The sequence below is a fragment of the Tympanuchus pallidicinctus genome, unplaced genomic scaffold (assembly GCF_026119805.1).
Source record: "Tympanuchus pallidicinctus isolate F22 unplaced genomic scaffold, pur_lepc_1.0 scaffold2, whole genome shotgun sequence".
NCBI classification, from domain to species: domain Eukaryota; kingdom Metazoa; phylum Chordata; class Aves; order Galliformes; family Phasianidae; genus Tympanuchus; species Tympanuchus pallidicinctus.
In genome coordinates, this window is record NW_026294721.1 from 49,256,526 (window position 1) to 49,283,046 (window position 26,521).

General features: G+C 36.4%; 1 protein-coding gene across 12 annotated transcripts in view; it reads left to right on the top strand.

The window, feature by feature from the left end:
* The window catches only part of TENM3 (teneurin transmembrane protein 3), a 696,676-nt gene that overhangs the window by 114,891 nt on the left and 555,264 nt on the right, over positions 1-26,521 (top strand). For all 12 annotated transcript variants that reach the window (XM_052683284.1, XM_052683286.1, XM_052683287.1 and 9 more), the window contains one exon: positions 7,131-7,288. The gene's annotated coding sequence lies outside the window, so the exon portion shown is untranslated. The remainder of the gene's footprint in view (positions 1-7,130; positions 7,289-26,521) is intronic.

The following is a 26,521-nucleotide window of genomic DNA, read 5'->3' on the forward strand; positions in this document are numbered from 1 at the left end:
TTTTTTGTTTTTTTTTGTTTTTTTTTTGGTTTTTTTTGTGTTTTTTTTTTTTTTTTTTTTTTTTTTTTTTTTTTTTTTGAATCAGTCTACCCTTAGAAGTTACATTAATGATAATACATAGTATCTTGTGGCTTTCAGCAACTTTTGTGTCAAGTGTTTAGTAAAAGTGTTGATATTCTGCCAGGCTCTTGGTGAGAGCTGATTATTAGCAGTCTTGTTGCTGAATCTGGGTTGCTTTCAGGCAGGTCACAAAATCTCAGTCACAGTTCAGTGGATCATCTAGCTTTTTGTTGTCTGTGTTAGCCTTTTTATGGCTGGTTTCCAAAGCATTAGGCTGGAGTGTGAGGTTTGGAAAGAGCAGTAGAGCAGCTATGAAACAGGGAGGTTAAGAAGTGCTGACAGGCAGTCCTCTGGCTCACTTCTTGGTATTTTCCCTTGTGACTAACAGCAAACAAACCATTATAAAACTCATGTAATTGTCTGGAGGAACAAAGGTTTTCTATCTGCTCTGGAATGTAGTGTGTCTGTTATTTCTGCTGTTTTCTTCAAGAGAAGTGGTTGATGAGAAATGCGCTGAGCATGAATAGCAGGTGATGGCAGGTCACAAGACTTACTGCTTTACTTCAGCTGAGAGAATACAAGTGACCAACTCTGATAAATTCATTTTCCTTTCTGTTTAGAAATATTTACCATGAAATCAGCCTGTATTAAACATGGCCTTCTAGAAATCTGTCATTTTATAGACCCAAGTTATTCTTCACAGAAGTAGATATATCAGATCTAATAATATGCATATATCCATAGCAGTAGGATATATTCTGTGTGGTACTGCAATACCTCAGAAACAATTCACAAGATAAATACCGGAACTTTAGAAATATGAGTTTCAGTTGCAGCATTCAAAGGATGTATTACTGTGTCCTGCCATCATATTTAATTGTTTTATATTCCTTCTGCTTGCTGAAATCATCTACTGAAGATAGTAATATTCCCACTTGGAAAACTGTGGCGGGCACTTTAATGCCTGTATGCAAAACAGGTCATGACTGGAAAAATCCATAAGAAAGCATTAAGAAGAACTATTAAAAACATTAATTACATTAAAATTCATATATTATTGAAGGCAATAATATATTATTGTTCATATTTTACTGAATGTCTTTAGAAGACAGCTGTTTCCTCTCTATGTTATTTCCATCACGTGTGCGTTACTTTATCACACGTCATTTTCTTCTAAATAGGAACTTAAACAATATACCTGCAACAGCTATGGGTTGTTTCTGTGTTTGGTTTTTTTTGTGTGTGTGTGTTTTTTTGTTTTTTTTTTGGTTGTTGTTGCTGTATTTGCTGTTGTTGTTTATTACGTGTCAGGTATATTGATTAGGAAGGGAACTTATCACTTATGCCTCTGAAACAGGTATTTGAGAAAAATATCCGTTTCTTAAAGGTGTTTACCAATACCTCCATAAAAGACCATGAAATATAGTAGCAATGAAAAAGGTCTTAACACTTGTTCTATTGTTCTGGAATGCTTAGTAAATCTCTTTGTCTTTTTGACATGCCATCATTTTCTGTTCTATTTTCTCTGCAGTAGACTTCTTTACAATTATTAATTATATCATGTAATGTTTATGTTAGCTTCCATACTCTCATAACTGTATTTGCAGTGCTGAAACAGCATTTTTGTATTTTGTCTTTTCTATTTCCATAGGGGAAGTAAGCCTTTTTATTTTTTTCTGTCTAATCCTTTACAGAACAGTCTGTTTGTTGTTTTGACATTTTGTCTTTTGTGTTTCTTATTTCAACCATTGACAAAAAAGTTCATCTTGTTCTCTAGAATATAAACTTATTTGGTAAACTTTTACCCTTTTCATACCAGATTTTTAGCTGATGGTTATTTTTCAGACCAGCTTCATGAACTTGTTTTCTTTCCTCTAATTTACAAATGGTATGTAATTAATTATTTATACATTATTTCTCTAGAGAGTCCTCAGCAGACTATTTGATAGTTCTCAGCTAAATCATTCCACAGGCAAATCTCTCTTAGGAAGCTGACACTAGTTAGCCCAGCTAGTTTTTAACCTCTCCTGAGCCTTGACGCATCGGAGGCCAGCCAACAACTGCCTGTGTCTTGCATGACTTGGTGAATGAATCTGATGCATTGTGCAACTCCATTCATCTCCTTTTGCTGACTTGGCATTATTTTGCCTATTGCATCTGCAGTCAGATAGTGCATTAATAATTTGACAGGAGTCAAATAATATTGTTGGTATTCATTCAACTTGGCTAAAATTTGTGTACTGTCCATGTAGCACTTCAGAATTTGCCCAGTATTTCAGGCAGGCTTTTTGAAAGTCTTTCATATTGCAAAGTTAAGTGAAAGCCAGAAATTTGTGCCCTTCTCATTGTTATTAATAATGTCCTATTACTTTTTTTTTTTTTTTTTTTTCCTTGTATGAGAATTATTAAGTGTTGGCCTGAACCAGTGACTGTGCAGCTGGTGAAGGGGTGTAGCCAGCCCTGGGAGCACAGGTGGAAGCAGTTCACTGGTGTGATTGGAAGGGGTGGACCCTGGCTCTATTTCTCCCTAACCTCATTTACGGGCTGGCAGTCACAAAGGAAGGATCTCTCTACTCAGAGATCACCTCTTTGGAGTGTTGAATAAGCTCCAATCCTTGAATAAGAATAATTGATTCCTTCTTAATTACTGGATTCTGACCTCTTTGGTGCACCAAAACTGGTTTAAAGGTGCTTTCTGTTATTGTGTATCCTTATGTTTGGTGAGCCAGGCAGGAGCACCTACCAAAGGCAATATAAATTCTGATATAGCTTTGTTAAAGGGTCTAGCAGGTTGGTTTGGATGGGGGAACCCATTTCCCTGAAAAAGGAATTACCTAGACACATCTTGGGTCTCCTAGGCTCTCCATGGCAGAAGCTGGGTTCTACAGTAGAAAAATAGCACCTGTTAAGGCATGTGGAGAGCATCACCAGCTCCCCAGCTCAAATGATAGCATATCTTGAGCGCTTGGGGGGGGGGGGGGGAGATATTTTGATGAACAAAGGCCATGTGCAGCATTCTCCATAGTCTGGCCTCTGTTAATGGCCTTAAATCATGCAAGTATCTTGGAACATCTTGAGGATCAATATCAACTATTATGCGAATTAAACAAATTAAAAAAAATAAGATTTCTGGATTGATGAGTAAACCTACCCAAACTAATGCAATACAACTAGTCATAGCTTTGTCTGTCATGAATGTGGTGGACCCTTATGGCCATGATATTATCAGAGAAGAGAATTCTAAAAAATCTGAACTAGAGACTCTGGAACCAGATCTTTAGAAATCCAGCAATTAGTCTCTCAAATAATTAAATCCAAAAAAGACCTATGGGGGTACCACCCTAAGAGTGGCTTCCTGTCAAAGTACAGTGCATGTTACTGCACGGACATAGGAGGCCTCTGAAATGACAGAGTTAGTTCAGCTCTGGCAAAGGCCGAGGGAATTTATCCTGGCCTGGTTGTTGAGACTATGGGAACAGAAAGTGTCATGGTAAATGGGCCAGAAATTTCCAAACTTCCCTCCATCATAATACAGTCAGCACTGAGGCGAAGGTTTTACCCCACTGTTGTAGACAATGAGGAAAATCATTCCTTAATTCAGTGGTTTATGGCACACTGTTGACTGACATGGCTTAAAAAAATAGATGCACCCATCCTCAGTATTTATGGAATTCTATGAAAGAACACCAGAATTATGTCTAGGAGCTAAATATGAGGCAGTAATTCAACAGTCTGCTCAATTAGTGGCCAACCTTGAAGAAAAAGAGTGCCTTAGATCAAAGCGTAATATTTGAGCAATACAGAAAAGGGAATTCCTGAGGTCAGTACTCCAAGCCCAAAGACCTCCCCTGAGGATTCCAAAGTCAGCGACTCTGAGAGTTTCTCACAGGCAAATGTAGAATGACCTTGTATAGGTGGGGGTGTAATTCAATAAGATTAATAAACAACCCAACCATGTGCTCTTATACATGTGAAGGCAATGAAATGAAAAGCAATGCTTTCCACCTTCCTTCTTTAGGGGGAAGGGTATCAGGACTTTGGACAGGATTCTGCCACAGTCATGGAGGTTAGATGATGTCTAATACCATGTAAGAAATGGCAGCTGCCATAGGGTACCTGCACAGCCACAGCCAGGTGGCTGAACAAGAACAAAGGATTTTTCAACTCATGGCTGATAATATACTGGCATGCCAGATCACTAATATGAGGCAGTATAGATTCCCAGGAGGTCAGGAAAAAAATCACTTGATCAGTACAAGAATTGGAATAGGTGGGAATCAGAAGACCAGCATATAGCCCCTATAATTCTCCTATATGGCTGGTCTGGAAACCAGATGGAACCTAGCAGATGACAGTCGACTGTACAGAATTCAGCATGGTCAACCCACAAATTCACGTGGCAGTACCCAGTGTCATCATTCTCCTGGTCACGTTCAGTAGGGAATTAGAAACCTAATATTGTGTCCTAGACTTGGCTAATGTATTCTTCAATGTTTCCATGGCTAAAGTATCACAAGATTTGTCTGCGTTCACATGGGAAGATAGGCAGTGGACCTTTCAGGTCTTACAACAATGGTATGTACATTCACCAGTGTACTGCTGTAATTTGGTACCTGTGACTTGGTGGAGTGGGATAAGCCAGATAATGTCAAATTGTATCATTATATTGATGACTTAATGCTGATTTCTGCTTCTTTGGAAATGGTTGAAAAAACAGTAGGTTCACTGTCAAAATACCTACAAGAAGAAGGGTGAGCTCCCAACTCACAAAAGGTTCAAGGACTTCAATTGTCAGTGAGGTTTTTGGGAGTCATCTGATCAGAGAAGACTGAAGTCTTATCCAGTGCCATTATTGATAAAATTCAGGTGTTTCCAATACCAACTACAGCAGAATGGCTACAAGAACTTTTGAACACCCTGGGATACTGGAGGACCTTATACTCCAATTTGCACATGTCCTGAGATCTCTGTATGAATTAAGAAGGGCCAGTCATGGATGAAACAACACACTTTCCAGCACGCCAAATTAGCTGGCACTCAATATATTGAATCCCACCCTACCTGCCAAATTAGATGTGTGTGTAACCTGGGAAGGGTTGGGTGTGGTTTGTGGCAGTGTCTGGGTTCCATCCACACCCCCAGCTGGGTTCTGGTGTCAGGTTTGGCATGGAGCAGAAGAAACGTATAGCTTGATTGTGAAGCAGTTATTGGCCACCCACTCCGCTTTGTAGGTAGTAGATCCAACAGAAACAGTGGAGATGGAAGTGAAAAAGAATGATACCTATTCAGGGGTGGGTGAAAAATCTATCACATGTTCCTAAAACAGGTTTGGCCAAAGCCCAAGCAGTGGCATGCTGGGTCACCCATCTGGAGCAGTGGAGTCACGTATCTTTGCTGTTAAAAGAGGGGACCTCTGTCACTCACAGAAGCAACAGGGCATCTTGCCACAGGGTGCCATCCTCTGCAGAGGTGACAGGTTGACTACTTAGGTCCCCTTGCAGAATCTGAAGGGGCTGGGCATGTCTTGACCTGTGTCAACACAGCAAGTCGATTAATGCAAGCCAAAAACTAATTAAAGCTATATCATCAAGGTGTTAACTGCATTAATGGCAGCATATGGGACACCTCAAGTCATTGAAAGTGACCGGGATATGTACTTCACAGGAAGAATGGTACAAAAGTGGACTGAGGAAATTGACTTTGAATGGTAGTTCCATCTGCTTTTTAATTCAATGGGAATGGGATTAATAGAGTTGTATGGTGGCATTCTAACAGCTGCTCTGAAGCTGGACTCCCAGACCTTGCAGAGGTAGACCTAAGAGACTACACAAAATGCTGAATGGAAGGCCCAGAGATGGCAGACGCAATGTGTGTTGCAAACAGCTTGAGCCTCCCCCCTTAGGATCCAAATTAAGGGAAGTGATATATGATTGAAAGTTGGGATGAAAAATCATCTTCTGCTCCCTGCCCTTGAGAACTTAGAATCTGGAACCTACAGGGTAAGATGGCCTTGAGAAGTGTGAGTAGGGCCAGGATGGTGCAGACTACTTGTATCAAGAGAGAGAATATTAGAAGGGAGAAAGTATGGTAGTGCCATAAGTAATTGGCACGTGGCCATCAGAAATTATAATACATACTCCATTAATTATATTTATCTGGCAGATCAGAAGCTCCCCTCCCCCTTCGGTACTTGATAAAATCATTCAACTGTCAATATCATGACAGGAGGGAGGTATAAAAGGCCTGTATGCGCCCCTGTTTAGGTGAAGTTTTGATGCAGGACAGGAATGTGGCGTGTATTTAACCATAGAGGGCAGATCTGCCTCTCTCAGTACCAATTAAACATCTATTCTGTTCCCCCTGAGGGCTGCAGCCCTCCTGACTGACAGAAGCAGAAGCAGGAGGGGTTCTAGTGTCAATGAATTAGAACATCATTTTGTTCTTTAGTGGCATGTAATGATGGACTTCTTGAACATCTTGTGCAAAAGAAGCCAGAAGTACATATAACCGAAAAATGTGGACTCTTCATGTCACAACATGGAATAATACCAGTGTTGTGACAAATTGTGTCTCCATCACAACTGTAATTATAACGAGACTGTAAAGGGTAGCTTGACCCTGATATGATCAGTCATTGGTTCATGTTGTGAGGAGGTGGAGTGTATGGGAAATGTTAGGTCATGGCCTGAACCAGTGACTGTGCAGCTGGTGAAGGGGTGTAGCCAGCTCTGGGAGCACAGGTGGAAGCAATTCACCTGTGTGACTGGAAGAGGTGGACCCTTGCTCTGTCTCTCCCTAACCTCATTTAAGGGCTGGCAGCCACAGGGGAATGATCTCTACTTTAGAGTTTGCCTCCTTTGGAGTGTAGCGTGAGCCCTCATTCTTGGATAGAGATAATTGATTCCTTCTTAATTACTGGATTGTGACCACTGTCTTTCTTGGGTGATCTGAAACTGGTTTAAAGCTGCTTTATGAGCTTTTTGCCTATCCTTCTATTGCTAAAGAATTAGTTTTATATGTATGACATACTGTCTTCTAGACTCTAATTAAAACTTATTTTTGGTCCTTAGGTGGAATGACTACTCTGCTGAGATGAGCTCTTAATTAATGCACAGAGATCGTGGAAGTCCCACCTCTCACCAGTAATGATTGACATCCAAGGATACATAATTTACACTAATTGAGCTTTCTACTTCTACAGTTTTCTGCAGCCAACTCATCAGAAAAGGTAGGTGAACAGACCAGCATAAGAGAAGTTATTTTGCTGTCATCTATATTTTTCTGAGGGGGAAAATCTTCAGTGCTAGTGTATATTTTATTACCATGGATGTTAACTCCTTTCTTCAGTATTTAGGTTTCCTTTACTATGAACATTAGTTGTTGGTTTGGTTTTTTTTTGTTTAATTCGGTGACATACACCTGAATAATCACATAGTATGCACTATTGAAAAGAAAGTATGCATTTCAAATCATTGGGTAGTACTAGGGATCCCAAATGGTGTTGCATGGGAACATATGTTTTGTAAATCAAAGTAATTTGATATTAAAACAAGATATTTAGCTGTTTCTGAGTAGTATTTTATCCGTAAATGTTTTCTTGATTTTTACCTGCAGTTTGAAGCACAGTTTGTATAGTATTCAGCAATCATTTTTTCCTAGGTTTCAATATAGTACTTTATTAATAGAAATTTCCTTTAACCGTATTATTATGGAATTAGTTAAGATGAAGTCACTGAATACTGACTTCTGAGCTGAACTCCACTGAAACCAGAAGATACTGATAAGAACACAGTGGATTGAGAGGAACCAAGAAGACGTGCTAGAATATATGAGCATATTTGGCAGAGGAATTCAATTGCAAATGTCACATATAAGTATTAGAAGCAGTCACGGGGAAAAAACTGGAAATGAGGCTAAGCATATGTCTGTAGAAGGATTTCTCTAGGGTTTAAACAGTAATCCAGGGTATAATGACAATTTATTCTGTCTTGGGAATCAGCTTTTGGCTGATTTGTTGTCTGAGTGTCTAGATAACTTTCAAACAGTCTAAAATAAAATTATTCCTTATTTATAATACACATTTCTGATTACAAGAAATAGTGAAAACTGAGCTCTTGAAACAGGCATCAGATTTTGAAGTCCAGATTCAATATTTATATTTTACATTTATTTTGTATCTATACTGTTTTCTAGAAATGAATGAAAGCGTTAAATGGGAGTAAGAACATTTAAACATTTCAGAGAGATTATTTTAAGGTTCTGTTAATAAGCCTACTGTTTGTTGGTGTGTTAGTGGAATTATGCTTCCTTGGCAAATAACCGTATTGGATAAGATCATATACTTATTGACATATCTTTAACTCTGAAGTGGAAACAGATATAGCTGTTTTCATCTAGATGGATTTATGGGGATGGACAATAGTGTAAACAGATATGTACTTGTTGTTTAGAGACTATTTAACTTATGCTTGAAACTTGGCCTGCTCAGAACATTGTGAGGGATAATTTAAATCTATGCTTACCACAGAAGAAATATCAATGCCTGCCTACCAAACTCTCAAAGTCTTTGAATCTGGGTAGTTTTGATGTGGAGTGTAAGAACCTACATTGAATTTAAAAAACAAACAAACAAAACAAAAAACCAGCAGTGGTAACCAGGTGCAGTCACCTACTGCTGCTTCTGAAGAAGAGTGCCAGAGAAGCTTGAGATATAATGTATTTCCTAGGCTGGTGTTTGTTCAAAAACTCTGCTGGTGACTTCATGCACAGTCATCATGGAAACTCATGGCTGATTTGTTTCTTCTTTGAATCTTTTCATCCCTTGGTTAAGAGCTGATTAGACCCTGAATTGTCCAGGCTAAAATGTTTTGCTGAGAACAAATTGAATTATTTTTAAGTGAGGAAATTCAGAAAAAGACTACATGGAGAGAGTTTATGAATCAGTCTATGTGCCTTCACAAGTCAGTTGCTCTTCCTTGTCCAGTTGCTTCCCTGGCTTTCTCAGAATAGGACAAGCAATGCACTCCCTTCTGAGCCCTTCCAGAAAAGTTTCTTCCATTCTGTTTCTCAGAGGCATGGCTCTATTTGCTACCAGCATTTTCTCAGAGTACCCATTTCATAGCACCTTTCTGCTCTCTTTGTGTTTTTACTTTCCATTTTCTGTTTTACTCTCTCAGAATCAGATGTGTTTTTTTTTTTTTTTTTCTCATGTGCCTCCATAATTGATCTGAGGGAAAGAGCTCACCTTCTAGAGGATCCCATGTGATTTAAAATGCAGTAGTAAAGAACAGATAAAACTTTGCTTTCTCTAGTCCTTCTTAAATGAAGATATCTGTAGTAATATACACTACTTTGCAAACAAATCTGAAATACCTTTTTACACCCACCTGTCAACCAAAAAGAATACATCAGGATACTCTGGAACCCAGTAATGTTTCTTGAGTCTCTGTTTCTGGGTCAATCTCCAAGAGGGGAACTTGAGAGAAAACCAGGTGTTGCTGGGATTCTCCAGTCTGCATGTGTTGAAGTTGAGCAAAGAAGGAAAGGCTGTTTGGCCTTTAGTAACAAAAGGACATTTTATGTTAGGTGTCAGCTATGTCTTCCTTAAAGATTTCAGCCGCCTTTGTTGCAGTTAAAGCTATTTACTTCCCACCTGCAGCACAAAGGCTATAGAGAAAGGAATTGAAGGGAAAGCTAAAACCAGAATTTGGAAGGGCAGGTATTGGACAGAAAGAGGTTCTAAGAGGTGCTTCTGTGCAACATCATACAGCCACTAACTTGGCAGGATCTAACTTTATTATCATGTTTGCAGAACTTGTGTGTTTTATAGTTACCAAATACATTAGCTTGCTGTAAGTTTCACTAAACTGTTTTTGCCAGGTATTTATTACCAGAAAATATACCCATACATTCAGAATATTGACAACTGTTTTAAACTGTAGTTAAATGTATTTTGTTGTGATTAGAAAGAATACTTCTAGCTATAGCACCAGCTTTAAAGATCATAGCAAATGTCAAATCAACAGAGAACAATTATAGTCACAATCATGGAGTGATTTGGTTGGGAAGGGACCTTAGAGACCATCCAGTTCTGACCCCTGTCTCACAAGACCAGGTTATCAAAGTCCCATCCAATGCCTCCAGGGATGAACAACAATATATACCTCTTGCTTTTGAGAATGAATTAGACACTGATGATAGATATTTCATTTTGAAATGTTGCAACAATAAATGATTCTCAAGACTACATGGTAGTGGCTGCTCTCCTTTGGCTTTTGGAACCAGTGTAATAACAGAACATCAGTCAAGTTAATAAAGTGCACCTTTATTATATATTCTGCATCTGTACATATGCTGCCAGCATATGATCAAAGACTGCAGCTGTTTCAGTTATATCACAGTCATTTCATAGACATAGCAGAGAGTTCCAGGGACAGCCCAGTCACCTTGCAGATGTACAGAGTTCCGTGCAACCTTATTAAATTGTACCTTGATGTTATATGAAACTTGTAGTACATCTATCAGGTATGAGGCACATGATTTCTGCATTAATCCTTTTAAAAATGTGTTGCCTCTTTCTTCTCTATAAATCCAGGTTTTTGTTAACGCAGTTTTAGAGTTCTGTGGTTACATATTTTATTTTTGAACTCTACTTGTGAAAAGGATTATTAATAGCCAAAATGGCTGTGTTGTATCTCGCACTCTCAGGCAGTGTGGAGGCATTAATAAAATAATGAATAATAATTAAAATAATTATATTGCAAGCTGGAATGTCAAAGCATGTTTTTATAGCCGGTAACATGTTTTTATTTCACCTCGTAGACTTAACGTAAGTTAGTGAATTTTTACATTAACTATTACTAGGCTGGAATTTCACCTTGTAATCTGATGTTTTTTAATAATACTTGGTTTTCTATATTATTGAGTTTGAACATGAGAAACATCAGAGTGAGAGATCCTAGTAAACAAATGAGTTCTGAAAAATATGTTTTGTGAGTTGGTTAATGTTGAGCGCAGAGTATCTTAACTAAGAAGTATAACAAATACATAAGCAACCAATTAATCAGAGGTCTGAATCCTAGTATTCTTGCAAGCAGTAATTGGCGAAGCAAAGTGGCACACAAAAGAAAACAAAACAAAACAAAAGCAGCAGTTTGTTAAAGGTACAGCTCTAACGAAAAATACAACTGTAATTCTGAACTACTTGTCCTATACGTATTCTTCACACTTTACAGATAAAGGAAGAATTATGTGTACATTTGTTCTGATAATTTTCAGGGCATGTACAGAATAGAATAGACAGTAACACTAAAATATGTTAGGTGGGATAATAATCTATTATGGTAACAGTCAAATTGCTTGTCATGTCATGAAGGGTTGTGCTTTAATTAAGCAATAAGGCATGACAGGGTGTGAATTACAATGTAATAATTCTTGTCTAGTGTATTGTTAGGCAAAAGGCCAAAGGCCCAGTGCCACTGAATGCTGCAGGAATGAATTGTTAAGCTGTAATTTAAACAATGCTATATCATATTACAATAACTGTAAAAACATTGCATTTTAAAATGATAAAAAGTTACAAATTATAATTTCTGTAGACATAACTACTCCCATATTAAAATATTTTGTTGCAGATGCTATTAAGAAGAGTTTTTTGTGTTTTTTTTTTTTGTTTGTTTGTTTGTTTTTTCTGTTTATTATCATACCTAGATGACAGATTACAAAGATTGTTTTTGGGAGATCTGAAGGATGCTGTTTTGCTATTATCTTTACTAAAATAAACAGAAGACATGCAGCCTTGAGGAATTTGGAACAAATTTTCTCTAAAATCTTTCTTTTCACTGGACAGAATTAATGTGCAGTAATTAAAGTCAATGCTTTGTGAAACTCCTCATTCCTGGGAGCCTTGCATTTACTGGAGGCTTTGTTATTATCTCTTTACATTTTGAAAGCATAATTTTTCTTTCCATTCTTCCTTATTGGCACCTTTCCTGAAGACACCTCATTTATAAAGCTCTTCAAATTCATCTCTTAGACCAATTGTTGAAAATACATATTGCAATTTCTATCATTTTTTTTCCTTAAACATTGAAGAAGTCAAGGGGGGGGGGGAGGGCACGACAAAAATGCAAGAATGTGTGAGCTCCTGTTACATTTCTTTGCTACAAAGTATGAAATTGAAAATATTGTAACTAGTGAAAATGTTAAAAACAGTATGTCATGAGTTCTAATATTTTTCCTGCATTTTCATTGTTTCCTTGATATGTGTGTGTATTATCTGTAGGCCAGTGTAAAATAAGAGGCATTAATATCAAAGCAGCACTTGTATACACCATGTCAGAGGTGGATGGTGGTGATACTGCAGTAAAGATTGAATGTTCCCACCAGTACTTTATTACATTTTATTGCCGCATGGTAGATGGCAGCAAAGGGGCAGTCTGACACAATGGTGTCTGAAATAGAAGTGTGGATGAAGTAAAGGTGTGTTGCTGAGTTTCGCTATGTGGGGGGAGGGAAATGGCACCCACTGACTGAGGCTTGCTGTATGTTTCTGGAGACCAAACAGTGGATGGGAGCACAGCGAGTGCTTTCAGCAGTGATGATAGTGAGTCACCTTCACTGATGTAGATTTGTACAAGCATGGCATGGAGGCTCTTATTCATTGCTGGTGAAAATGCCCTGCTAATGATGGTGACTCTGAAAAATACTGTTTTGTAGTTGACACTTTGCTCTGTCAAATAGTGCTGTTATGCTCTGTGTCTGTTCTAGTTTTTATTTCTAGTGTAAATAAATGAGGCATTACTTTCAGAGCAATCTACGTTTCTGTTAATATGATATATTCATATGTTATATATACGTACAGTTTATATTACAAAGGTTGCTATATATAATAAAAATTAGGGTAGCAAAACCAATGTAGTTAACTTTTCTAAAGTATAATGTTTATCTCTACTAAGAAATCATGCAATATTGTTCTCTTTGCACAGTTATCTCAATTTACATGCCTGGAACAATGCTCAACATACTCCATTCCTTAACTTAACTGAGATGTGTACATTTTCCCTTTTGATAGGAATTAGAAACTTCATCCATTGGTATATTTATTCTTTTTTTTTTTTTTTTTTTATAGCTGAGACAAAGTGTTCTGAATAAAAGTATTCTGTGTTATCAGGTTCTAGAGGGCTAGATTAAAATATGGAGTTTCCATGATTTTCCATTGCTTTTGTGGTAGTGAAGTAAACCAGTGCGGCTTCTAGAAGCCACAGGTCTTCAATATACAGTACTGTCTCTCATTATACTCTTCAGTCTTTCATTTCCATGTTCAATATGAAGAAGTCTGTCTAATTTACTACTGAAAATCAGGTATGTGATCAATTTGCATATTGTTTTTTCTGCTTAGTTGATTGAATTGTTTTCCCCAAGTAAAACCATAATTTTCTTGTTCACTTAATCACACTACAGTTATTACACTTCTTTCAGTGTATCAGTATTGACTGTGGTTATATTAACAAACAGTGTTTAATACTTCTTTATATCATCTCTTCTGTACAATAGCATAGCAGCTGGAGTAGTAGTTATAATAGATCTCATGTAAGAAAAGAGTTACTGCTTAGGTCAGTACATGAACAAAGGGACTTTTTTCCATAACATTTGAAGCAAATTTTCCTTCAAAGGATTCTTTGTAACTTAAGAAGTCTGCCATGTGATGGAGTTCACAGGGGGAAACAATTGGTTTTATTTCCACAACAGTTAAGTAGCTTCCTCTTCATTCTAAGCACAATTCATTTAAAATAAAATGTATTGCATTTCTGCTATGGTTTGACACAGCCAGCTTAGGAATTTGCGTTTGATTTCATAGTGATTAGGAGGGCATTTCAACTTGTTGGCTTTCGGGAAACTCTGGTCTTTAATGTGAAACTGCAGTCTGGATAGGTGTTCACACTAGATTACTCACCATTAAAACATTATAATGCCTGTAGCTCCAACAAACTGTTTGATGCTTTTAGTTACTTGTTCCATTTTTTGTAATAAGCAAATTTGTGGAAGTACTCCATAATGTCTGAAGAAAACCAAACAAAAAAACAAAAGCAGTGACAAAAACTACTGAGGGCCAAGGATAATAAATTGCCAGTTGAGGCTTCTCAGTTTTTCAAAATAGAAGTGCTTTTGAGATTTGATTAGCAATGACATATTACACGACAAAAGAAGAAAAAGGATTTAGAAATGGAAACTAAAAATAGTTGCGTAGTAATTTAATAACCTGGCAGATTTTATTCCATCTGTTAGGAAGAGTTTGAAAGCCATTTCCTGCTGCCACTCACACCGCAGAAGCTTCAGAGTTCAGAGATGGAATCAAATACCTGATGTGAAAATCTGCTATTATGATTCATATCCAAAGATTCATATCAATATCCTTGCCTAGAATATTGCACAGGGTTATTTAAAAAAGATGAAGTGAAGCTAAAAGTTCTGGATTATTATCTGTCTTATTGTTGATATCACACCCTGGGGGGAAAAAAAGACTGAAAATATTCTTCCCTTGTGATTAAAAAAAAAATAAAAAAAATAAAAATTATTGAATGAACCTATTCCATGTTACTGGACAACCTGAGAAAGCTGTTTTGTGTTTTGTTTTGTTTTTTAAAGGATGTCCAGTATTCAAATTCCATGAGCTTACTTTAAGTGTGAGAGGACAGTATTATTTTGATCTGAGCTTTGTTGTCATCCCGATCTGAGGAGCAGACTAGAGGATGGCAGCACATCACCTCAAATTAGGTGGACAGAAGGTGTGAAGGGCAGCATGTGGTGTAACCTTTATTTGAGGAAGTGACCTTCCTTCTCACCTTAAGTTAGTACTGACTTGCGCTGTGTTCTAACAGTGGGTTAGGTGGAACAACTTGCTTGTATCTGCCTGTACCCAGTGAAAAAGCTAGAGTCTTAGTTATTCCTAGATGATATTTCACAATTGTCTGATAGAGAACAAGATGACATTTGTTGTCTTTACTAACAGAAAATTTTTTAAGCTCTCAGTGATGTAAATCTAGATGACAGTATCAGATGGCAAAGCTGCTCTGTACTTGGGAAGCAAGAATGTAGATTGAACTGGGATGTGGGTGAGTGATAGAAGGTACCATTAGTGCTATAAATCCTTAGGAAGAGAGATGTGTCCTTGGCATTTGATCATTCCGGAACAGAATTCCAAGAGAGCACTGAAACTTCACTGTCAACTTGGTCAGTTTAGAAAAAACAAATTGTCAAAAGAAACCCTGGTAAGTGTGTTTCTATCTGAAAATGTACAACTAATCCAGCTGTTAGATTAAATCTTCATGAAAAATTAAACTGGTTGTGTAATGTACATGCCATCCATTCACACATACTTGCATGCTTTTTGCAAGTTTTAAAATTCTCTGTTGCAGGATTGTGGGTTTTTTTTCACCTGAAATCATCTGTTAGGAGCACAGTTAAAATAGTTTATTTTAATCTTAATACAAAGAAATAGTGATAAATAAAGCAGTAGGTTTTGTTTGTTTGTTTGTTTAAGGCAATTTTGCTCCTTATTTTGAAGGAACATTTTCAGGTATGTGATAGAAGCTGTGTAATTTTTTTTTTTATTCAGTTCTGAGTACTGTAGGAGAGGCTGTTTAGCATCACATCAAGCCCTCGTTCTACAAAATGGACGTTAGCATAGATGTTTTCATAACTGGGTTTGAGCTCTGGATTTAAATCTTTTTGCTGCATTATTAATCCACCATGCTGTCTGCTGTGTCAGGATGTCCTTGTGTTCTACCCACTCCATGCAAAGCAGATGTGATATTCACAAATACCAATCAATTAGAATAGCACTGGTATTCATGATATTCATAAGGATAAGTAACTCTCCTATAGAAAGTCTGACACTAATATCTTCTATCGTTACTTAAAATTAGCCTGCTGGAGTAATTAAAATTTAATAGCACTAGATTACTGTGCTAAAGCTACACTAATGGTGGGTTAATATGTTTTCATAGTGAAATCAATTTTTTGTCCCTGTGAATAGGCCTTGGACTTACTAAGACCAGCTCAAGCAAACCAATTTTTTAATGTGCAAAATCTGGTGTCTGTGCTGTTTGGGCTGCTGAAGAAGGATGTGTAACTAACTGCAGGAAAAAAAAGATTGCAGAGTTGACCCATGGGCCTTTTAGACTTCAGGTAGCACATAGACAGCAGTCTCAAAAAATACATTCTTAAAACCAACATGAGGACATAGATTTCCATACGGAACAGCAAAATGTGTAAGTTCATACAGAGCTTCATTATACAGATCAGATACAAGTGAAGGTTTACTTATTTGGTGCTGATTTGTAGCAGAAGGGCTTAAGTTTGATCTCCCCTTTCTACACGTCTTGTTTTAGGAATTCCTCCCCTAACCCTTTGACTCAGCATTAGCATTTGAACAGGTAGACCGTTTGATGCAGTGTTTACTTCATTTTAGTGTAACCTAATGGACACCAAACACGGCTTATTTTGAGTATGTATCTGTATTATACCAGAGATTTTATAGAAAGAGGTGAGAAATGAGAAATGCAAAATGTGAATACAAAAAAGTACTAGTAGTCTTGGAGGAAAATAAATACTTTAATACTCCTAATGATGCAAAAGATATGGCAGTTTAAAAGTGATCTCAAGCACTGCATTTGTATTATTTAGCTAATCTCTCTCATTCTTTTTATCTATCAGACAATTGATCGAATCAAACCAGATTTTAGCCTTTTTCATTTACAAGCAAGGATTTTTACATCTCTGACTGTGCTGTACACCTCAAGGTGGCCTGAACAGCCAGTAGGAGTAACAGAAGTGATTAAACCTTGTCACAGGGGGTTAGATGTGGTGCTTTCTTCCCACATGACAGGCTGTGACCGTCAAACAGCACTGAAGCAGAACAAACGACGGTGGCAGTTTGCTGCAAGCGGTGCTACTGTCAGAACTCCTGCTAGAAAGCTAAATGCGAGATATTCAGCCCAGGGAAGTTCCAAACAGACCATGCAAATTTTGGTTTCAGAAATTTCCCTGCAAATAAGTAGTGACACGCATTAACTGTAGAGTGATTGTAGTGTTATGTGAATGACTGTCCACTGTCTCATGCTGGCCATGAACAGTTTGTGGGTGACGCTGTGATCAATTTACATCCATGTTTAGCTGTTCCTGTTATATGGTGTCTGCCTTGTTTTTGGAGAGCTGGCTTTCTAGTATAATTAGAATGAAGGCTGTCATGGCTCTTTATGGACTGCATGTGTTTGTCAGTCTGAATAAGTACGTATAGGGTGCTTTGAAAACCACATGCTTGACTGAGATCAGGATAAAATCACATGCTCAGACATACTATACAAGCTTTAATTTCTTAATAAAGAGAACTGTGTGAGGTTTCAAAACAGTTAATTTAGAATTTTTATCTTTCCTTAAAAGGGAAAACCCAAGAAAATGAAACCCAAAATTCAGTCTGTTTCAAATACAGAATCCTAGATTTTTGTAATACAGCAAGCTTTGAATATTCACAGAAGAAAGCAGCTAAACATCTTAGTAGTCCACGTGAGGGACTGCATAATGTGAATACTTTTTTTATTACATTTTAAACTGATTTTATAGTGTTTTAAGCCCAAAGGAAGGGCAGTAGTGTGAATCTGTGTGTGTGTAGTTAAACCGTTAAAGGAGTCTGGAAAAAAACATTCTAGAGAACCTCTATGAACCAGATAGAGAGCTAATGTACATGAGAATGTTTTCATTATTCAAATATACTTCCTTTGTAATTGAAGTGAAGTTATACTTGTATTTCATAATGCTTTCACATAAATAATAAAACTAATAAGTAACCCTGAATAAATTCTGCCTTGAAATTCTCAAGTTGTGGTTTGTTGCTACTAGCAATAAGGTTAGATAGAACTGTCTCACTTGGCTGTGGATTGTAAAGCAGTGTAGTTGAGGGTGCATTGATAATGTCCCTTTCAGTGGGACTAATCTCCTCCTTTCGTACTTTATTTAAAATTAGTTCTCAGTTGTACCTTTTCCATTTAGATGTTGTTTTAACTATATTATTCTGTATTTATTTAGTTTTGCAAGTCTTTCCTAAAAGGATGGCTAGCAATGAGTTTCAAAAACTTTTTTTTGCACACTTTTTTTTTTTTTCCTGCTCCCTCTGGATACTAAAGGCAAAGAGCTTTACGTGTGCTGTCCTATTTTTCACATATATTCACGCATTGTGACTACGCTATCAGAGGTGTCTGTTTCAATTTTAAAATGAATGAAGAGAAATCTTGTCTTATTAAGGGAAGAATCACTGAAGCTTGCCTTAGATTTGATCATGTGCATCCATTGTTCTGCATATTCTCCTTAAACTGTTGGGCATGTTGCCTTCTGGCGGCTCCTGGATTGTGCTTCTCTGTTATATCCCAACCAGCAGCAGCTGCAGTAACACCAGCAGAAATACTGATGTGACACTTCGCTCTTTCAATGCGGGACATCTCTCTTACTCAACTTGGTGACTTTCTGGTGAATTACGTAGGATTTGTCACAGGAGAGCGGTCTGTGCTGAACTCAGAGATCAGTTGCTTGGATGTACCTGCCCTTTCCCCAGTCCTTTTGTGCCTTTTTTTCTTAATGGAAGCTGAGACATGCTGGGAGGGAAGGATTTGTAGGCAAAAACTATATAGGGAGCATTGTTTCCAGCTGGTGAATGTTGTGTGGTTCGCCAGAGAAAAGCTCAGGTCCATCTGTCTTTTCTGGGGATGTCAGAAGATGATGCTCTCTAATAAATATTATCAATGTTCTGGGCAGTGTAGGGAGTGGTATGAGGTAAAGTGGGGCTTCTGTCAAGCAGTAGTAAATTAGAAGTTGCCCTTAAAACGCTATTTCATATATGCCAGAGTATTTTCCTTTTACTTCTTTTCCCTGATTTTTGCAGACCTCAAAAAGGTTAACTAGTGGTTGACGTAATGCAGTCAATGTGTATTGCTGAGCCAGGACTGCCTCAGAAATCAAGATGGGCTTACAAGAAAGCTACCTTAAATTCAAAAATGTTAATACCAACCTCAACAAGATGAATTTGTTTGCTTTATAATTTCTCTCTGTGAAATTATCACCCAAAATATATGATTAGGCAGAAAAACAGCTATAAAATCTTTCATTAAGAGTAAAGGAAGCACCTCCTTGAAAAGCAGTAGTCCTAGAACAGTGTTAATTTCTTTAAAACGTTGTAGGTTTTAAACAAAAAAAGTCTACAGGAGGTGATGTCAATATTGGTATTAAATGGTTTTCAATTAGTAAATTTAAGTTAATAAAAGTAGCAATGGTTTCGTGTGAAGTAATCACATTTAGAAAGCCCCTCAGCAGTTTCTTTGAAGTAAGTCATTAAAGTCATGATTTAGATGTCCTGTCTTGCTTACTCTCCACACAAGCAGTTAATACAAAGCGTTCCATTCTATTGTTACGAAAGAAAAAATATATTTTTTTAGAAAGAGCTGTAAATTAGGTTGTGCTGAAAGCATCCATTTTCTTGCCTCCATCACTGCCATCTCCCACTGTTTTCTTTGATATATGATTTGCAGACTACTATTATTATTTATGTGTTTTACAATTACTACGAATGACACCTCCCCTTCCTCAGCCCTAAGCCACAAATCTGAAATGAATAAATGCTGTTTATTGTGACAGTCTGCCTTTTGTCTGTGGAACAATGACAAACTACACCACTGACAGCCAGTTGCTGTTTTTAAGTACTGCTCTCTAGCTCAGGCTTCGAGTGCTCTTCAGAATGTAACAATAGACAGTCTTGAATAAAATAAGTGAAAATTTATTGTGTTTGTTTAGCATGCTGAGACACTATTATCCAATACCTTGAGTAAACAAGAAGCATAAATGATGTAGGCACAATAGTTCTCTGCATGTTGTTGTGATTTATACAACTGTGATCATTTCAGAATTAATGTATTAACGCTTTTTAGTGTTAATCATTTTGTGTTATTCATATAGAGAATTGCCTTTTGACTGGAGTGAAGTGAGTGAGGAGAAATAACAAGAGCGCTTTTAATTATTTGTGTAATGTAAGAACATTTCTATTCACTCTGCCTGATCTCAACAGAGCTATGGTAGCTTGCAGTGGCTTGATCTGTGTGAAGTTTATGAACATCTTCTGACCTGAAGCTAACAGGTTTTTAAGTAATAGTAGAAAGCCTTGTTTAAGATCTAATTGTACCTAGCAGAGTAGATTTCCTAAGTAACTCAGTTCTTCAAATTTAACTGCACCCCAGCTTGTATGTAAATGCAAACTTATATAAATTTGCTCAGGGATTTATTTGGTGTCATTTTCCGTAAATTTCCCAAAAGAATTTAACTTTGTAACTTGATGTAACTTTTCATCTTGAAACCAAGTGCTGCTCTTTTTTAAATGCCACATCTTCCCCTTACACATACTTGCAGCACATACGTGCACACACACAACACTTCAATTATTGACGTATAATTTTGCGGTTCGTTTAATAGTGGAGAACCATGTCTAGTGTTAAATTAAGCTTTTATTCAGTGCATAAAGCTACACATGCTCTTTATCTGATCTAGAAGATTTTTTTTTCTTTGTTATATCTAATAGCTTCATATAGGTGTTTTAAAATTTCTCAGTTTATTTGTGGTGCTGTAATATTTTCTTTCCCTTTTCTTAACAAATATCAAAAAGAACATGAGCAAATTTCAGACCTCCATAGGCACTGAGAGATTGTAGAAAATATATTTCTAAACAAAGTCTCACTTGGAATTTCAGATAATTTCATACATTAAAATCTGCAGTTACCTTTTTAATGCAAATATCAAATGAATAATTTGTCTTCTCCTCTTGGACTGCCTGTGTCTCCTTGCTGTATTTTTTTTTTTTTCTCCTTTCATTTTCCCTTTGATATCTCTGGTTTGTTTCTTAGACTTCCTGTCTTTCTCCTTGCAGAAACACCTGGATACATTCTCCATATATTTTTCTGCCTGTTCAACAAAGAAATTTATTTCTTCTGTTTTCATTTTCAAATACAAAACCAACTAGGGAGCACGATACCTTCAGAGTGCACTGATTCTTGCTCTTGCAGAAGTCGTTCCTCCAGGATTGCAGTTTTTATAGCAATACTCAGAGAAAACCATAAAAGAAAACCTGTGAAGAAATTTAACCTTGTGTATCTCTTTGTATAGTGTATAAAGATAACTACAGTTATGTTATATATAACTATTATATATATAATATGCATGTGACATAAAGAATATAGAAGTTCATCTATGGATACAGAAAAGTGAAATGATAGCCTTCTACTTTTTGAACACTTGGGAATAATTTTGAGAGTTTTAAATATATATATATTTAGTCCAGCAATAAAAGCCTCCAAGTTTTAATCTATCTTACAGGTAGAAGGCCTTGAATGTATTTTGTGTGGATAAGAAGTCAGGGTTGCACAGAAGCCCTCTTCCCAAAGGCTCGATGAGCACTAAACTGGAGAGAAGAGCTCTTCTAACACCATCTTTCTCGCCTACTAGGTTTTATGGTTTTGAGCACCATGAAATTAATGAATGAATCACACAACATAACAATGCATGAAATCATGAATGGACTTATACATTTAGTAAGGAAAACCATTTTTACATTTTCTCTAATGCAAAGCTTTTCATCCTCTTGCACTGCCTTCTGTCTGCCTAAGTATCTATTTGAACAAACAGCCTTGTACACATTCATACAGCTGAAGTATCCTTTCTGAAGATATGAACGATGGTTTAGCATTTCATATAATACCTGGGGTGATGGCCATTGTCTAGCAGTAATAAGCAATTTGCCATCAGTGGTGCTATGCAAACGTTAAGGATCTCTTTTAGAATCTAGAGGTTAGTTAAGCTTTCAGCTAAACTAATAAACTATTTGTTGTTTGTTTCAATTTTACTTTCACTGTGAATTTTAGTAAGTTAATTTAGGGAAGTTTCCTAAGGAGTTATTTTTTAAAATATTTTAACTGACCCAATTATTGATGGTTAAAAATAAGAGGAAAAAATGAATGTTTACAAGAGAAGAGTGGATTCTGGCAAACTCATAGTACAAAGCATGTAGCAACCACTGCCTGTGATATCCAAGAATAAAACCTAAGGAACAAAAGTTCAGAATTAAATAGGTGTTTACTATTATTTGAATGTATATAGATTGACTGATACTAATAGCAAGGTCAGTAAAGACCATGTAACAGGTACTTTACAGATTACTAACATTAAGGTGAGACTTTTCATTTGCTGGGTACTTTTGTCATCTATAAAAAAAACCTCCAAAAAACGGTTTGGCCCCCAAATATTTGGCTTAAGCTTTCTTCAGGAGTGAAATGGTGAACTATAATTACCAGGCTTCAGTTCCTGGTGTACTTAAGGACATTATAAGCTATGTAGATATGATAGAGTTGTATCAACGTAAAACTTCATGAGTTACAATTATCTGATTATTTTTGCTATTTCTCAAACCTATGGAGAGCACGCGGTTTCACACATGTACAATAGGTTTAATCTAGATTTAAACAGGCTTCAGTAGTGAAGCTGCTATTCAGTAGAAATCATCTCAGTGAAACTGGCTACACAGGATACATGTAGTCACTTGCAAAATAGCAGTCCAAGGGGATCCTTCCTTGAAAGCAGAAAGATTGGGTCGCTTCATTATGGAAGAGCTGCATCACTTTCCTAGTACTTTTGCTCTGTCCTAGTTCCAAAAGCCATAGCTATTCAGCTCTCCTCATCTTCTCTGTTCCCCTCTAGTTTAATTCACTGCACTACTGGACTGCATGGTATCAATGAATGAATCCTATTTTGAGTGACAATAAATTAATTGAAAAATAGGTGTATGGCACCATTTTGGCAATCTAGATTTAGTGTTCTAATCTAATAGAAAAGCTTTCATGCACTTATGTTGCCTCTTAGTCACCTAAACAAAATCCTCATTTGTGAGGTAGTAATGTGTCAATCATATATTACAATGCTTGTTTATGCTTCAGTTTTAAAATATGAAGCACGTTCTCAGTTTTATTTTTTTCTCTTCTGTAAGTTTCCTTGGACCCTGGACTCGCTAGAGATGTAAATTAGAAGGAGTAACAAGGGAACTGAGTAGAAAACAAAACAACAGTCCATTAATTCAGACCTTTTGTGCTAATATGCCAATAACCATAAAATCATTTTCTTAAACCACTTATTTGAAGCCCACTGTTGGGTAGACTGTGTTGGTATACCCTGTGACAAGATTCTCTGAGTATTTTTTTTCTTTTTTTTTTTTATCCTTTTTTTTTTTGTCTGATATCATGAGTATTTGCTCAGTGCTGACCCGTGCTCTTCATTTATAGATTTTACTGAGACCTTAGAATGTAAATCATCAGCAAACAACAGCAGAAGAAAGGTAGTTACAGGATTTGACCTGTGACTACCAGACAGAATAATTTTGCTGCAACACTGCTTTGGGTATCCTGTTAAGACCTCAACAAAAATGTGAAAAACACTTTGTGAACTGAATGTAACTATAATTAACATTCAGCGAGATGCCATTAAAAGGAATGTCTCTTCCACATATTCCAGTATGAATGTGTAACTACATCAAATCCAAACTAGCGCAGCAAAACGAAAATATATTATTGACAGGAAAAAAAAAAAAAAAAAAAAAAGGAATGAAAAAACATAGAAGCCTTATAAATTTTGTTAGGAATCTACTGCTAGCAGTTAATTTTACATGCAGAATATCAAAAGCTATTGCCTGAACAAACCACAAAGTTCATAAACCTTGTTCAGTTCACTGTTTGATATGATAACGTATGGAGCATGCGTAATTTTCTTATCTTTGACTGCTGTTGTTTGTTCTGTTTTTGAGAGTGTGTCTTATTGCTAAATACCTAGTTTCTATTAATAACTGTGAAAATCACTCACTAAATACTTCTGAAGGGTTTTAAAATAATTTTCTTCTATTTGCAAGCCAATGCTTCCTGAATGCTTCCTCTGCTAGAAAGAAAAAATTCAAAACCAAAGTGCATGTGCAGTCCTTAAAACCTGAACCTAAAAAAATGCATATTGAGGAAGCGCAATAAAAATATTTATCTACAGATATTCTTTTTTTGATTAGTTTTTCATCAGCATAAGAAGCCATGAAATACCCAAGATTATTTTTGCATTCCAGTACTGTCCTCAGTACTCGGGTGTTCTCCAAGCACAGGAGCAGCATAGAATTCCCAATGCAAAGAGATTTACAGATAAAAAATGAGGGATAAGAAGATTAGAACTAAAATATATGCCAATTTTGTAGAATATATAATGAAATCCTTATTAATATGTAACCTTGACTAAGAAGTTTCAGCATGGATCTCTCAGTCTTTGCAGAGGATTTGAAAAATCTTTTTGGAGTAATTACATAAATATGCAAAGGAAATCTCTTAGTTTGTCCATGTTATCTGGCAGAAGCTTACTGAAAATGACAAAAGAAAAGTCTGGAAGAAAGCTAATAATTGCATCTCTCCAGAATATGCACTAGAACCGTTGCTAAACCTAAGAGAAGGGAGCATTTTTCTGAGGCAGAAATATTTGCCAGTAATTAACATTTATATACACTACTGAAGAGTAAGGAGTGTTGTGAAGAACACCAAAAGAACCTAGCACATCTAGAGAATGTATGCTGTGGCTGATGAAACTTGTCCTCCCTGAGTGGGAAACAGCAGACACTGCAGTGAACAAATCACAGTCTTTTGCATGTGCTGGGAGATTCTGATTAGATGTAGCCTCTCAGGACAAAGATCTAGGCATCACTGCAGACAGCTCAATGAAGACATCTACTTAAAATGTATCAGAGGTCAAAAAAGTGAATAATATTTAGGCTGGGTAGGGAATATTATGGAAAATATTACAACGTTACATAAATTGATGTACATCCTTACCTTGTCTGTTAAATTCCATTTTGGTCCATTCTTCTGTGAAAATGATATAAAGGGAAAAAATGAAGGTTAAACAAGGGCATATATATTTTCCATATTTTTTCCTCTAGCTTAGAAGAGAGCAAAGTATAAGGAAATACATCATTCTGAATAGTAATCAAAATACCAACTAGATGTTCTTCTTTTTCATTCCTAATAGAGATCAACTAAAGACATGTGTCTTTATGAAATGCAAGTCTTGTCCGTGGCACGTACCAACTTTTGTTGCTTTAAATGTAAGATTTGTGATAAAGCATTTAATTAAATCCTATTCATCTGGAAATAAGAATTGATATTTAGTACCAGCAGAATAATACAGACAAAGCTGAAGTGCTTTGTTTAAAAATGCAATGTTATCATTGCAAAATAGCAGTCCAAAATAGCAGTTCTGTCTTAGAATTGCATCATTTCTTTGTGGTTTTAGTCAAACTGGAGAGTTAGAGGGTTTTTGTTTTTTTTTTTTTTCCTAAGTTATACACTGATATTTTTCACTGTGAAACAAACAGTTGTCTGCTGTTTTCTTCTTTTCCCAAATTGATGATATCATGTCAGTAATTAAGTATTCTACTGTCTTTTATAAGAAACTATCAGCTAAGTGGGAAACCTTTTATCAAATAAGGCTTGGATATGTGTTTTCTATAAGCAACAAAAGCTTTTGAAGAGGCAGAAGCAGGTGGAGATTAATTCTTTAGGATACTTGTATTTGCTCTGCATGCTGAGTGGAAATACTTTAAAATTGTGATGGCAGATCCTTCTCTGCCATCACAATGGACTAAAAGACAAACCCAGTAGTCAAATGATCTTGTCAAGCTTTTCTCCAAATATGATTGCAAAGCACTATAATACCATTAGCTAACAGTAATTTGAGCTGTTTAGTAAGTGTGCACACATCTCACTTGTGTAGAGTGAAGACCTTAGGATGAGTAGGAATGCATGTTAGTTACCATAATGGCTGTTTGAACAAAGGATAAACATTATCAAATGATTTATTATGATGTGATAAAAGGAGAGAAGATATTTATAGAGGGGAATAGAGTCACAATTATCTGGGCAATTAAACATCAGAATATAAAGCTGTGAAAAAATAAAAAAGGCTCAGGGCCCATCTTTCCATTTCCCTTGGTTTTCTTTATTTTTGTTTTTCTGTTTTCTCCCTCTAATTTTCTAAAGTTATGATTTTGGTCAAGAAAAAATATTGATTCATCTTAATCTATTCCATATGTTATTGTGAAAAATATGAAACATGTGAAACAGCTATTTTAGTACTTCTACATACGATGCTCATTACTGTTTGATTCACTGTTTCTTCCTTTCATGTTCTTTGTTTAATAAATACTTCTCTTTATTTTTCTCCCGGGGAAAAAAATGATACAATAAGTCTTTATAGTAAAAATTGTAAAATTTAAATATGGTGTAGTTCCTAATATCTGCATTGTAAATTTCTAACAAAGGTATTTGTTACCAAATGTAAATATATACCAGAAGGATAA